Genomic DNA, 13,868 nt, shown 5'->3' on the forward strand with positions numbered 1-13,868 from the left:
CTGTGATAATTATGTTCTGTTGATCTAAGACATCTGTTAAATGTTTCAATTTACCAACTTTCCTTAAAGAATTAATATTTACTGTTGCAAAATACGAAAATCTTCCTGGTTTGTTGAATTTTAGCACTTTCTTATGTGGAATATGTTGCATGTTTGTTTGCCCATTCAGTGCACCACTAGGCGCTCCGACTCCCCTTTGTCCTCTATGTGACACCTCACCGTATCCGAATGGTGTCTTCGCCTGGATAATCTCGTCGTGACTGTCCATACCGGTGGATTCTTTCAACAGAAGTCTCCTCATATTTGTTTGATTGTCTGATCGATGATCAAGTGTGTGACCAAGGCCAGGGTTTACAATTCCAGATGTGATCTGGAAAGGCGATGGGTGAATTATGGATGGTAAAAAATGAGATTGATGAGATGTGTGTTTGGTCCGCGAGAGCTGTTTTATTTCGCTCAAGTCCGGCAGCAAGCTGGTGAGGCCCCCCCCCCTATCCGCCACCTGGGACGCGCCGCGTTGGAGTACACCTCTTCTCCTATTACGACACCATAACAGGTTCTGGGTGTAAAACCTTTAGTTTAAGGCGCAAACCACTAATTATATTGGTTGTATTAGTTTTGTACAACCTTTATATTTAAGGCGCAAACCACTAATTATATTGGTTTATTGGTTTCATACCAATTGGCTGGTCCCGGCAGAGGTTCGAGTCCTTCCTCAGGAATGGGTGTGTGTGTGTTTGTCCTTAGGATGATTTAGGTTAAATAGTGTGTAAGCTTAGGAACTGATGACCCTAGCAGTTAAGTCCCATAAGATTTCACACACATTTTTTTCGTACCAATTAGCTGTTCCACTTCCTGCGGAGCCCTCTAGAAAACAGTATTTTGCTTTACTTTCTCACAGGCCATATACACGTTGTTGGGGTGGGGGGGGGGGGGGGACGGTCAGTATTCAGGGATACGGCAGGAATGCTCGTTTGAGGCAGTATTGACATATGCTCTGATACAAATGATGTACGAGATAGAACGCATTAAATATACATTTGGTTTTCGGCTAGTGTGTATCTGACCCTAATCCCGGTGTTGGTCATGGTAGACAATTAACAGTTCACCATGATCGCCATACCTTAAGCCATCAGATTTTTGTGTAAGGGATTGGACGAAGTCTGAGGTGTAAAAACGAAAGCTGGATGTGCAAGATGAACTGCTTGCTCGAATCATGGACCCTGCTGCCCTCATAATGGAACACGCAGCGGCACTCAGACAAGCAATGCAACGTATCCTCCCAAGAGTGCACAAATGCATTGAGGTTGACGGTGAGATATCTGAACATTTATCGGGAACTGTACAACACCTGCAAAGTGCCGTGTACAATCATGCTTCAATATGAATGTGCTAAAAATACGTATATTTAAATTGATACTTTGTAAAGCGTGCGTTGTAATGTTTACTAACTGTTGTACATGCATAGATGTCTAAACCATGCGAGGTGCCGGGGTTTAGAGACGGGCATGTCACCCAAATTCATTAAAGAAATCGTTATTAATTAGGCTAATACACCCAGTCCCCCTTTAACTACCACAATTTCTACCACACACCAGACAATTTATGGAGAACATTATGATTTGACCCTGTTTGCGGCCAGTTTAAGAGTTGCGGCTTCGACATAAATCTATTTATGTTAATTTGATAGCTGATCACTCGTATCCGGCAAAGGTCACTGATAATAAAGATAAAATTCAACTATTAAATAATACAAATATTTTGGTATCACAAAGTGTGATTTTTTGGGAGAATTCCTAAAGTATTACAAGACAAAAATATTGAACGGAATATAAATAAGAACAATCTAACTTGGGCAATGAGATTTGGCTGAATTCGCATCTAGGAGTGGGATGAAGTTTCACATTATGGAGCCCTACAAACTTTCCGAATGAGAGTATGCCTTAACACGTTACCCCTGACTATTACGAACAATGCTGACTGGGAATGAGAGCCCTTGAAACAGATCACACATGCAAGCCTAGCTGTGTATGGTGTTGTTGAAAGGCTGGGAGGGGTCAAATTATACTCTGAGTGGCGGTCCGCGCCTGTGGATAAAGACCCGAACGAAATAGCCCAAGCGCAGAACGGCAAAAAAATACCGGCTGTTGTCACCAAGTGGTAACAGACGGGCCCTGTCAGGACTACCGTGACAGTAATACTTCTGACTATTGCGATCACCTTTATTCTGGCTGACCAGACGAGAAGAACTCTAACGTTCGCTCTGGTGGTCCACAAGAGAAACATGACCGACCTCTCCAGCCACCCAGAAGGGAATCCCCCCCCCCACACACCTCACTTCGCCTTCACACCGAAGGATTAGCGCCTTGTCCCCACCGCGCGGGAAAATCTCCAATCGTGGGACGGCACAGAAACAGCTGCCAATCATACCCTTAGATTCTTCCGCTCCTTTCCCCTCCAAACCATTACAGCAAATTTTCCACCTATCGCGGGTCGTCCCGCCAAATTCGGAGGTCGCTCTTTTGCGTTGGCACCCGTGATACCGGTTCACCAATCATGCGGCATTTGTCGGTCTGTGTGCGGGAAAGCATAGGCCCGAAACTGCCTCTGGCAGTTGTCTACTGCCCTTGGACGCAGACGTTAAAATTCTCCGAACCGACGCAGACAATTCAGCCGTCCGGCGTCGTCTGGTAGGCGAACTTTAAGACCCAGTGCATAAAACGACTTGCGAGGCGCCGGGCCCATTCGGGAACCTAGCGAGAAAAAGTTGAATCAGAGCAAAAAATGTAAGGGGACAAGCCACGAGAGCTTGACATCTTTCAACCTGACAAGGTATTGAATAGTATATAAAATAAATAAGCATGTATATCAAATGTGTTCTGTCTCGGAAACCATTCGGAGTAGGGCATCCCTAAATATTGATACTTCCTCCTGTGACGCACTGTACAATAGAGTCACATGAGAAATGCCTTCCAACACTTTTTTTTTTGTAATTCTATAAACATTTGTACAACCGATACTGATAATTATTTACAGTTTTAGAAATAGTTTGCAGTCAATTTTAAGGTTCAAAATGGTTCTGAGCACTATGGGACGTAACATCGGAGGTCATCAGTCCCCTAGAACTTAGAACTACTTAAACCTAACTAACCTAAGGACATCACACACATCCATGCCCGAGGCAGGATTCGAACCTGCGACCGTAGCAGTCGCGCGGTTCCGGACTGCGCGCCTAGAACCGCTAGACCACCGCGGCCGGCAGTCAGTCAATTTTAAGAAAAGAAAAGAAAGTTTTTCTCACATCTTAATATTTATGTCGTCATATCTCTTACACTATGTGCTGGACAATGATATAATTTGATAGGCACATTCAGTGGTGCTTGTGGATATTGTCTGAAAAACGTGTTGCGAATAGAGTTATTAGTAAAGGAGTAATAAATAAAAACATCATGCCTGATGCTGAATTTCTACTACATGAACTGCGGAAATATAGTAAGCAATAAACGTTTTTCCTTTCCTTATTTTATATAGGGTGTGTCAGCGAGAAAATGTTTCGAAAAGGTTTGAAGTTATGTGTAAAGTTTGTTGGAAGTCGCCAAGCGTCACATCTGAAATTCTGGATGAATGTATACGTTAGGTACATAAGTCGCATACTCTAAGCGATGAGCGTAGGGGGGCAGATGCAAGCATCGTGCATCGTCGGTCGTGGCAAGGTCCCGCGGAGGTGGTTTCCCGTCGCCTTCCTCCGACCTGATATGAAGTGAAGTGTTACGTGTGTATCGGCATCGTGTGGATGACTGTGACGAGCGTTTGTACAGTGCTGTGTCTGGTTTGTGTTGCTGCGTATGAATGGAAGGGAGAGGGTGAAGCCCGCTGCCAACACACTGACTGCTGCCCTCGAATAGCACTGAGGAGCTGTCGGCTTAGCGTCCCCGTCTGACAAACCGATCACCATCAACAGTGCCACATGCCCTCACTTCATGAGACACAGGGGAGAAGTTTGGAATCTAACCCAGTATATCACTGTACGAAACATACGAGTTCAGGAATTACGGCGTCATAAACACTGAGCTGCGTGAAAATGAAACTGCAGCGCGGGATTCGCTGTCGATGCAGGTGAAACGTGTGTACAAAAACGTGTGAAGTACCTTAAATGTGTGTGGAATATATTTGACATCTGCGTACGCGGGTAAAGTCACAGGTAAAAAGCTCATCCTAAACCCCTGGTATGATTACAACCAAATTTGGTACACACATTATTTAAGATCTGCAAAGAAATACTTTGGGGGGGGGGGGGGGGGTAAGAACCACCAACGTATAACGTGAAGCGAGAAGGAGTGAGGAGGAGATGGACAAGGGAGAGAGGAGGAGGAGATGGACTTAAAAAGGGTGAGGAGGAAATGGCCAAAGAGCGGTGGAGAGCAGATGGAAAGAGAATGGGGAATATGGAGGAAGTGGACCAAGAGGGGATGAAGCAGGAGATGACTAATAGAAGACTGGAATAAATACATAAGCGGCAACGAAGGGTACTCAGCTAGTCTACGATAAATTATACCTGCTTTCCTACAAATGGAAATTGGTTACATCTTATTAGTGCCCTCTGAATAACCTTGGTACTAGACAAGGTACTTTATATCAGCAATTATAGATTTTGAAAAAGGTAGCTCAAAGAAAACGATCTAAGGACACCTACCACGGATTCAGAAAATAGCGGTCTTTTGTAACAGATGGTTCAAATGGCTCTAAACACTATGGGACTTAACATCGGAGGTCATCAGTCCCCTAGACTTAGAACTACTTAAACCTAACTAACCTAAGGACATCACACACAGACATGCACGAGGCAGGATTCGAACCTGCGACCGTAGCAGCAGCGCGGTTCCGGACTGAAGCGCCTAGAATCGCTCGGCCACAGCGGCCGGCCTTTTGCAACACCACACAGCTCTTTGCTCACACGAAATAATGAGTGCTATCCACATGGGATCTCAAATTGATTACATTTTTCTAGATTTCCAGAAGGCTTTTGATACCGTTCATCACAAGCAGCTACTCATCAGATTGCGTGCCTATTGAGTATCGTCACGGTTGTGGACTGGATTCGTGATTTCTTGTCAGATAGGATACAATTTACAGTAACTGACGGAAAGTCATAGATTAAAACAGAAGGGATGTCTGGCGTTCCCAAAGGAAGTGTTAGAGACCCTATCTCTGTTCCTAATCTGTATAAATTATTTAGGAGATAATCTGAGCAACTATCTAGGATTGTTTGCAGATGATGCTGTCATCCACTATCAAGTAAAGTCATCAGAAGATCTGAATCAATTGCAAGACGATTTAGACAAAATATCTGTATGGAGTGAAAAGCGTCAATTGACCCCAAATAACGAAGAGTGTGAAGCCTCCTACATGAGTACTACTTGTAAAAGGAATCCGTTTAATCTCTGTTATCCGATAAATCATACAAATCTAAAGTATTTCAATTCAACTAAATATCTATGGATAACAATTATGAACCATTTAAATTGGAACGATCACATAGATAATGTTGTGAGGAAGGCGAACCGAAGACTGCGTTTTATTGGCAGAACAGTTCGAAGATGCAACAAATCGACTAAAGAGCCGGCCGCTGTGACCGAGCGGTTCTATCGCTACGGTGTGGATGTGTGTGATGTCCTTAGGCTCGTTAGGTTTAAGTAGTTCTAAGTTCTAGGGGAATGATGACCTCAGATGTTAAGTCCCATAGTGCTCAGAGCCATTTGAACCATCCACTAAAGAGACTGCCTACACTACGCTTGCCTGTCCTCTGCTAAAGTATCGCTGTACGGTTTGAGATCCTTACCATATAGGATTGACGGAGTAAAGTCCATAGAATGGCCGCTCGTTTTGTATTACCGCGAAATAGGGGAGAGACTGTCACAGATACGATACGCGAGTTGGGGTGGCAACCATTAAAACAAGGGCGTTTTTTTCGACGTGGTGAGATCTTTTCACGAAATTTCGATCTCCTCCGAATGCGAAAATATTTTTGACGCCCTCATATGTAGGGAGAAATGATCATCGTAATAAAATAAATTTCTTTTATTTCCGTCAATGATCATAAAAGTTTATACTCATTAGTCTAAAGGTTTCAGTCAGCCAGGCCATCTTCGGATGTGGAGCAAAGCATGGGAAAATCTAATACAACTTGTGGACAGTTTTAAGGTGTAAACTGTTCACTAGTCGCAAATGATTTTCCTATGTTTTGCTGCAGATCTGAAGATGATCATCGCTGACTGAAACCCGTAGTTTAAGGACCAAAACGTTTTGTGACCTTGACGGAAAAAATTATTCTACACGTCTTGTATCACTATTTTAATCAGCAACTACGTCGCAGCTTGTGTAATAAAACAGGAGAAATCAGACCTCGCGCCGAAAGATTTAAGGTTACACCGAAAGATTTATGATTCGTTTTTCCCGCTCGCTGTTCGAGAGTAGAACGGTAGAGAAATAGTGTGAAAGTTGTTGGATGTGCACTCTGCCAAGCACTTAAGTGTGAATTGCAGAGTTGTCATGTAGATGTTTAAGTATTTTTACCACAATGTTATGTGGAGGAATATAAATAAACATGACTGACCAACAAAGATAACTCACATAATTCGTGGGCTGTATAAATAATATGAATGCCTAATCGTCCTTGATGGAAAGCTGCTAGTGTTCTTAATAAGTCCGGCTTGGATGTGTCCTCTTTCTTACCGTATTTCCGTAGTGATTCATCGTGTAATGAAATAACTATCTAAAAATACTAGCAGAGGAATAAAGTGTCCCAGGAAAGTTATTCTGAGGTTTTAGGGTTTGGTGATGACATCTACCTGTTCTCGCCTAGGATCGGAGACAAGAAGGACAAAATACTGGAATCAGAGTGAAGCGAAGGCAGCGTGGGTGCGGATCGATACTACCAAGATTACGACGGTGAGAAATAGACCGACTCGAGGGACCGCCTCAGCGGTGCTGAAAGTACTGTTTGTTTACCTTGGGAGCGCTATAACGATGCAGTAATGACGCAAAAAGACATCAAAACTTGGGAAAATGAAGCGGACGGTGTGTTCAGTCAATTATGGAAGATATGAAATGGTCGTAAATCCAGATCGGATAATCCAGATCGGAATTTTCAGTAGTAATGTGAAAGACACACTTCATCAGTGTGAAAACTGTAACAACTTTTAAAATCTCTCTCTTTCGACAGACAAGAAGTGTCGGACAGCCAGAGTAGTGAAATAAAGAAGCTAAAATGGCGGAGTTTTAGAGCTCTAGCAAGAAAGGACGCGGATTAACAGAAGTCTTAACAGGTAGAAAGAAGTGTGAACGATGGAGACATAAATACACTATAGAGAAGAATAACTGGACTGGAAGAACATTGAATAAAGAACTTGGCTAAAAATAGAACCGAATGGCTATTTTCCTAGGTGTCTTATGCAGCTCAATAGCGATAGGACTTTTATTATGTTATTAACGAAGATGGTGATGATAATGATGACGATTTATAAGTGTCGTTCCTTTTCAGGAAGAAGCCGTTGATGCACTATCAGTATGATGTGAGTCATATCATCATTTTACAAAATCTGTTTTCTTTCGATTGTGATGTATATGTAACAGTGTGCTCAACCGAGTCTCGAACTCTGGACCTTTCGTTCATTAATTCAGATAACATTCCCCAGGCTGTGCCTAGGCCATCTCTCCGGAATATCTTTTCTTTCAGGAGTGCTAGTTTTGCACGGTTCGCAGGAGAGTTTCTATGAAGTTTGGAAGATAGGAGACGAGGTACTGGCGGAAGTAAAGCTGTGAGGCCGGTACGGCACACATTTTAAATCTGCCAGGAAATTTCATATCAGTGCACATTTCACTGCAGATTTAAAAAAAAAAATTATTCTGTGTTTTATATGTTTGTGCATCTGGTCCTGTAGGAACACAAAACTACGGTTTGCTGCTTTAATGGCAGCTACAAACACACTCACGTTTACGAGTAACACTACTTATTTCCATTCAATCAGTTTATAGCAATATAATATAATATATAGCAATACAATAATTCCAATCCCAAAGAAAGCAGGCGTTGACAGATGTGAAAATTACCGAACTATCAGTTTAATAAGTCACGGCTGCAAAATACTAACGCGAATTCTTTACAGACGAATGGAAAAACTGGTAGAAGCCGACCTCGGGGAAGATCAGTTTGGATTCCGTAGAAATATGGGAACACGTGAGGCAATACTGGCCCTACGACTTATCTTAGAAGCTAGACTAAGAAGAGGCAAACCTACGTTTCTAGCATTTGTAGACTTGGAGAAAGCTTTTGACAATGTTGCCTGGAATACTCTCTTTCAAATTCTGAAGGTGGCGGGGGTAAAATACAGGGAGCGAAAGGCTATTTACAATTTGTACAAAAACCAGATGGCCGTTGTAAGAGTCGAGGGACATGAAAGGGAAGCAGTGGTTGGAAAGGGAGTGAGACAGGGTTGTAGCCTCTCCCCGATGTTATTCAATCTGTATATTGAGCAAGCAGCAAAGGAAACAAAAGAAAAATTCGGAGTAGGTATTAAAATCCATGGAGAAGAAATAAAAACTTTGAGGTTCGCCGATGACATTGTAATTCTGTCAGAGACAGCAAAGGACTTGGAAGAGCAGTTGAACGGAATGGACAGTGTCTTGAAGGGAGGATATAAGATGAACATCAACAAAAGCAAAACAAGGATAATGGTATGTAGTCGAATTAAGTCGGGTGATGCTGAGGGAATTAGATTAGGAAATGAGACACTTAAAGTAGTAAAGGAGTTTTGCTATTTGGGGAGCAAAATAACTGATGATGGTCGAAGTAGAGAGGATATAAAATGTAGACTGGCAATGGCAAGGAAAGCGTTTCTGAAGAAGAGAAATTTGTTAACATCGAGTGTAGATTTAAGTGTCAGGAAGTCGTTTCTGAAAGTATTTGTATGGAGTGTAGCCATGTATGGAAGTGAAACATGGACGATAAACAGTTTGGACAAGCTTTCGAAATGTGGTGCTACAGAAAAATGCTGAATATTAGATGGGTAGATCACATAACTAATGAGGAGGTATTGAATAGGATTGGAGAGAAGAGGAGTTTGTGGCACAACTTGACTAGAAGAAGGAATCGGTTGGTAGGACACGTTCTGAGGCATCAAGGGATCACCAATTTAGTATTGGAGGGCAGCGTGGAGGGTAAAAATCGTAGAGGGAGACCAAGAGATGAATAAACTAAGCAGATACAGAAAGATGTAGACTGCAGTACGTACTGGGAGATGAAGAAGCTTGCACAGGATAGAGTAGCATGGAGAGCTGGATCAAACCAGTCTCAGGACTGAAGACCACAACAACAACAACATAGGAATATAGAATGATTCTGTCAAGAGAACATATTTTTAAAACTATTGTAGTTTCCTTTCCCACGTCACTTGGTGAACTGCCTAAGATTTTAATCACTAACTAGTTTATTCCGTCAGAGAGATTTAATAAGATTATCTTTCTTTCTCGTACTCAGTTTATGAATGCATAAACTGTACTAACTGGGTCTTTCTTTGGTTTGACGCGCACGTGACGTAAGTTGCAAAATCTACTTACTTAGACGTGTTCCTTTTTCGAGTTCACATTCTCATCAGTATAAATAGACACTGATTTTCGTTTGGAGCTTACTTTACAGTAAACTCTATGTTTTTTGCTAACCAGTACGGTGGATACGCCGATTTGTTCATGCTCAGAGAAATCTGTTCGCAGAACGACAGTTAATAATTTCGTTCAAATTATAGTTTACCTTTAATTCGGGCGGTGATTCTTCTCGTACTTGAAGCTACTTCGTTCATTTCATAAGACTCTTAAGTTATTTAAAGCAACAATTCACGTAAGATAGGCTACAAGAGAATATGTGGTAATGTATTTCCAGAACGTTCTTTCCCGTTTGCTTTTCAGCCCCCATACTACTCGACTTTCCTCCAGAGAGAACTTTTCGCGCCCTCCTGTCTCGCCGATCAGTTCCGGCACACTTGCAGCTAGCTAGCTGTATTGATCGTACATGAGTGGAACTGTTAACTTGGTGCAGTAACTTATTTCGTATGTAGTCGAGTAGCTCCCAACGTTTTATTTGCTCCGGTATTGAAAATTAGGTCCCCAGGTACGGTAACCAATTTGTGCAGCTGCGAGCGGTGTTTATACGCAGCAGTAAGTTTATTACGTGCGTCGCTACTTGTTTTATGTCGAGAATGACTGCTCTGCCGAGCAGTAAAGCTGGAGAAACGACCAAGTTTTCTAACAGTACCGCAGGCACGCCACTCACTCGCTATAAAACGTGTCCGCTAAGTCCACAGAATTTGTGTTAAATAACGACGGTTCATTGTAACTAAAATTTTTTCAGGCCACGGAGACGACCTTGTAAAAACAGGAACTTAGCAGTTATTTAGTGCAACGAAGCTCTACCTCACTTAAGAGTAAACATGTATACTTCTGCGTCAGACTCAGTGGCGGTTGCTGTGTAAGAGCACGTCAGCGCCCTGACTTATTTATTGTTTATTTTTCTTTGAACGCTGTTAAACATAACGTGGATACTGCAGTCTCCAAGATACGGCACTTAAAACTACCACTGCTCCTCTAGACTCCGTGAAATTTGGCATCAGGTTCGCGAGCAACCCTCCAGTTTGGACGTTTTAAGGAGCTTTTTGCGCATACATGTAATCGCTTCACGGGTCAGATACATACGGATTTGATAAACAACGTCCACAGTTCATGATGTACACAGATAGCCCCTGGAAGTTCACGTCGGTGCCACCAGGTGGTAGCACAGTGCGGCAGACTTACATTCCCGTTCGCTCGGCATCAGTGATCTCTATACTACCTGGATGTTGAACTTCATCTATCTGATCGTGCCAGCCATAGATGCTCATATTTCATATCTTGCCAAACTACAAAATGGCTGCTATGAAATATCACTGAAACACGAAAAGAAAATACTTTCCAATTCCGCTCCCTCATCAGCCTATTACATCATTTATTGACATAAAGTTCAAAACAAGAAATCTGTCTGCAATTCTTTATCACATGCAGACCGATGGAAATTTGTTTGCCAAACTACAATATGGCGGCCGATGCAAAGCACGTGTATTTGCAGACACGCTGCAGTTCTATACTCAGAGACCATACTTCTACATCCAGGTTGTATAGAGATCACTGCTCGGCATAAATCCTGCTAGATGACAGCACACTCCTCAGATATGCTAATTCACTCACTATATGCTGTAGTAAAATTAGATCGGACGTCAGTATATTTTAAAGTTGTACTGACAGTAAACCTCATTTTGTGGGTTTGTGAATGTGTTATAGTATATTAAGCAATGAATTTTATCATGCAGTAATCCATTTGAAGCGCTGAGATTAATAAGGGTCTAAAGCACATCGGCGTCGATTGTGACACTGTAGCATTTATATAAGCTTCTGAAATCCGTTGATCTTATGATGAGTCAGGTTTATCTCTGCTGTAGGCCCACATTGTGTGTATGAAGATTCACGAAAAGCAGCATCACTTGCTCCCCTGATATTCACTTAAATGTGGGATCGACGGCGGTGTGCTGTAGGACCTCATGGATCTCAGCGCCTCATTTGTATTCCAGTCAAGTGATCAAGTTGGTGGACGTTACTACTGGAGTTTAATCATTTCCACAAACGGCACTTTGTGTTTGGAGTTGGTTGTCTACTGTGTGGACTCGGCTTTCATGTGGAATGTAAACATGGACTATGTTGAATCTATTTTAAATGCCAACAGAAAAGAAAAGCTCTGAGGATGCATCATGAATCGTGCTTGGGCAGCTCAGTCGGTAGAGCACTTGCCCGCGAAAGACAAATGTCCCGAGTTCGAGTCTCGGTCCGGCACACAGCTTCAGTCTGCCAGGAAGTTTCACATCAGCGCACACTCCGCTGTAGAGTTAAAAACTCATTCTAGAAACACAAAAGTAAATTACCAGGAAGAGTTAGCCGCAAAGGATCTAGGGCCTGCGAGAACAGATCCTTTGAGTGAGAGAGTGACTACAAGCGAACATTTATCAAGGATATGAAGATGACATCTGTTCTTTCGGACATGTCCGAAAGAACAGATGCCTTTGGTGACCGTGCAGTTATCTAGAATGAAATTATAATTAAATCAATACCATTAGCTAGCTGCTGACGGGCGTTGATATATATCAACGGGGGCAGTTGAAAATGTGTGCCCCGACCGGGACTCGACCCCGGGATCTCCTGCTTACATGGCAGACGCTCTATCCATCTGAGCCACCGAGGGCACAGAGGATAGTGCGACTGCAGGGATTTATCGCTGGCACGCTCCCCGTGAGACCCACATTCTCAACATTCGTAATGGCCCTGCCATTATACCCATTACTCGCGGGAGACAGTCCACGGAGTCCCGTAAGATTCAGGCAAATCTGTAGAAGGTCATCAGCCGGTGAGAACAGAAGCCATCTTCATATCGTTTAAGGCTCACCGGCTGATGACCTCCTTCAGTGCGGACGCACGCGATATGCCTGAACTCTTGCAGGACTCGGTAGATTGTCTGCCGCGAGTAATGGGTATAATGGCAGGGCCACTACGAATGTAGTGTGTGGACTATAAGTTGAGAATGTGGGTCTCACGGGGAGCGTGCCGGCGATAAATCCCTGCAGTCGCTCTATCCTCTGTGCCCTCGGTGGCTCAGGTGGATAGAGCGTCTGCCATGTAAGCAGAAGATCCCGGCTTCGAGTCCCGGTCGGGGCACACATTTTCAACTGTCCCCGTTGATATATATCAACGCCCGTCAGCAGCTAATGGTATTGATTTAATTGTAATTTCATTTATCAAGGAAGTGTACAGTTAACACAAGTTGTTGCTTGGGTGTAGCTTAAGAATATCCAATTTTCACCCCGAAGTAAATTCGTGAATTAATAAATCTGTTAGGGATCTCACTCATTTGTCCGAAAAACTGGAAAAGCACGAAAACTCCCTCTTACACAATAATGCGAATGGAGAGTTACGAGCCGGCCAGTGTGGCCACGCGGTTAAAGGCGCTTCAGTCTGGAACCGCGCGACCGCTACGGTCACAGGTTCGAATCCTGCATCGGGCATGGATGTGTGTGATGTCCTTAGGTTAGTTAGGTTTCAGTAGTTCTAAGTTCTAGGGGACTGATGACCTCAGATGTTAAGTCCCGTAGTGCTCAGAGCCATTTGAACCATTTTTTGGAGAGTTACGAAAGCTTACACATTATTTCTTTATTGTCCTAAACTGTACTTAATTATGTACAAAACAGCAAATTTCCACAAAACAAGTCTTTCTTTTGTAGGCCAATTTATGCATATCATTATTATTATTATTATTATTATTATTATTACTGTTTTTATTACTACTCGCAGTGGCTTTAATTGTACAAACTTCTTGATAAGCATAACTGTTACACAGCAGATGCTATTAATTTAACGCTCTCAAATTTATCTGAATATAAAAATCTGTGAACACCCAGAACGTATACTCACGAGGCGCCACTGATCAGACAATCTACTGCCGCAATGCTCAGTACGGCAAAGATGGCGCATTTGTTACGCTAAAAGAAGAGAAATGGGAGACGCGATTAAAAGTGTGCAGTTACCTTTGCTAATTATACCTACTTGTGTGGTATGTAGGGCTACGTACACCTTTAAGAATTGTGCATTCTCGTTCACGCGTGTTTCCACTGTCTTCTTTGCTGGTGTGTGATGCGAAAAAGAGGGAACAGACTACAGTTTCCGCAAAGTAGCGTCAGATGTGAGAATCGAACGTGCTGGTCGTTTTCTACACCACTTGTTGTTAATATGGCGTGCTTAAG

At 42.8% G+C, this 13,868-nt stretch overlaps 1 protein-coding gene and 1 non-coding gene across 2 annotated transcripts in view; both read left to right on the forward strand.

Annotated features, from left to right (window-relative positions):
* Positions 1-13,868, forward strand: part of LOC126418540 (tRNA-dihydrouridine(16/17) synthase [NAD(P)(+)]-like) — a 253,050-nt gene that overhangs the window by 125,944 nt on the left and 113,238 nt on the right. The gene's annotated exons all lie outside the window — the stretch shown is intronic.
* Trnat-ugu (transfer RNA threonine (anticodon UGU)) lies at positions 12,712-12,786 on the forward strand. Its single transcript has one exon. It is a non-coding gene; the product is annotated as a tRNA-Thr (tRNA).

This window comes from Schistocerca serialis, chromosome 1 (genome assembly GCF_023864345.2).
Source record: "Schistocerca serialis cubense isolate TAMUIC-IGC-003099 chromosome 1, iqSchSeri2.2, whole genome shotgun sequence".
NCBI lineage: Eukaryota > Metazoa > Arthropoda > Insecta > Orthoptera > Acrididae > Schistocerca > Schistocerca serialis.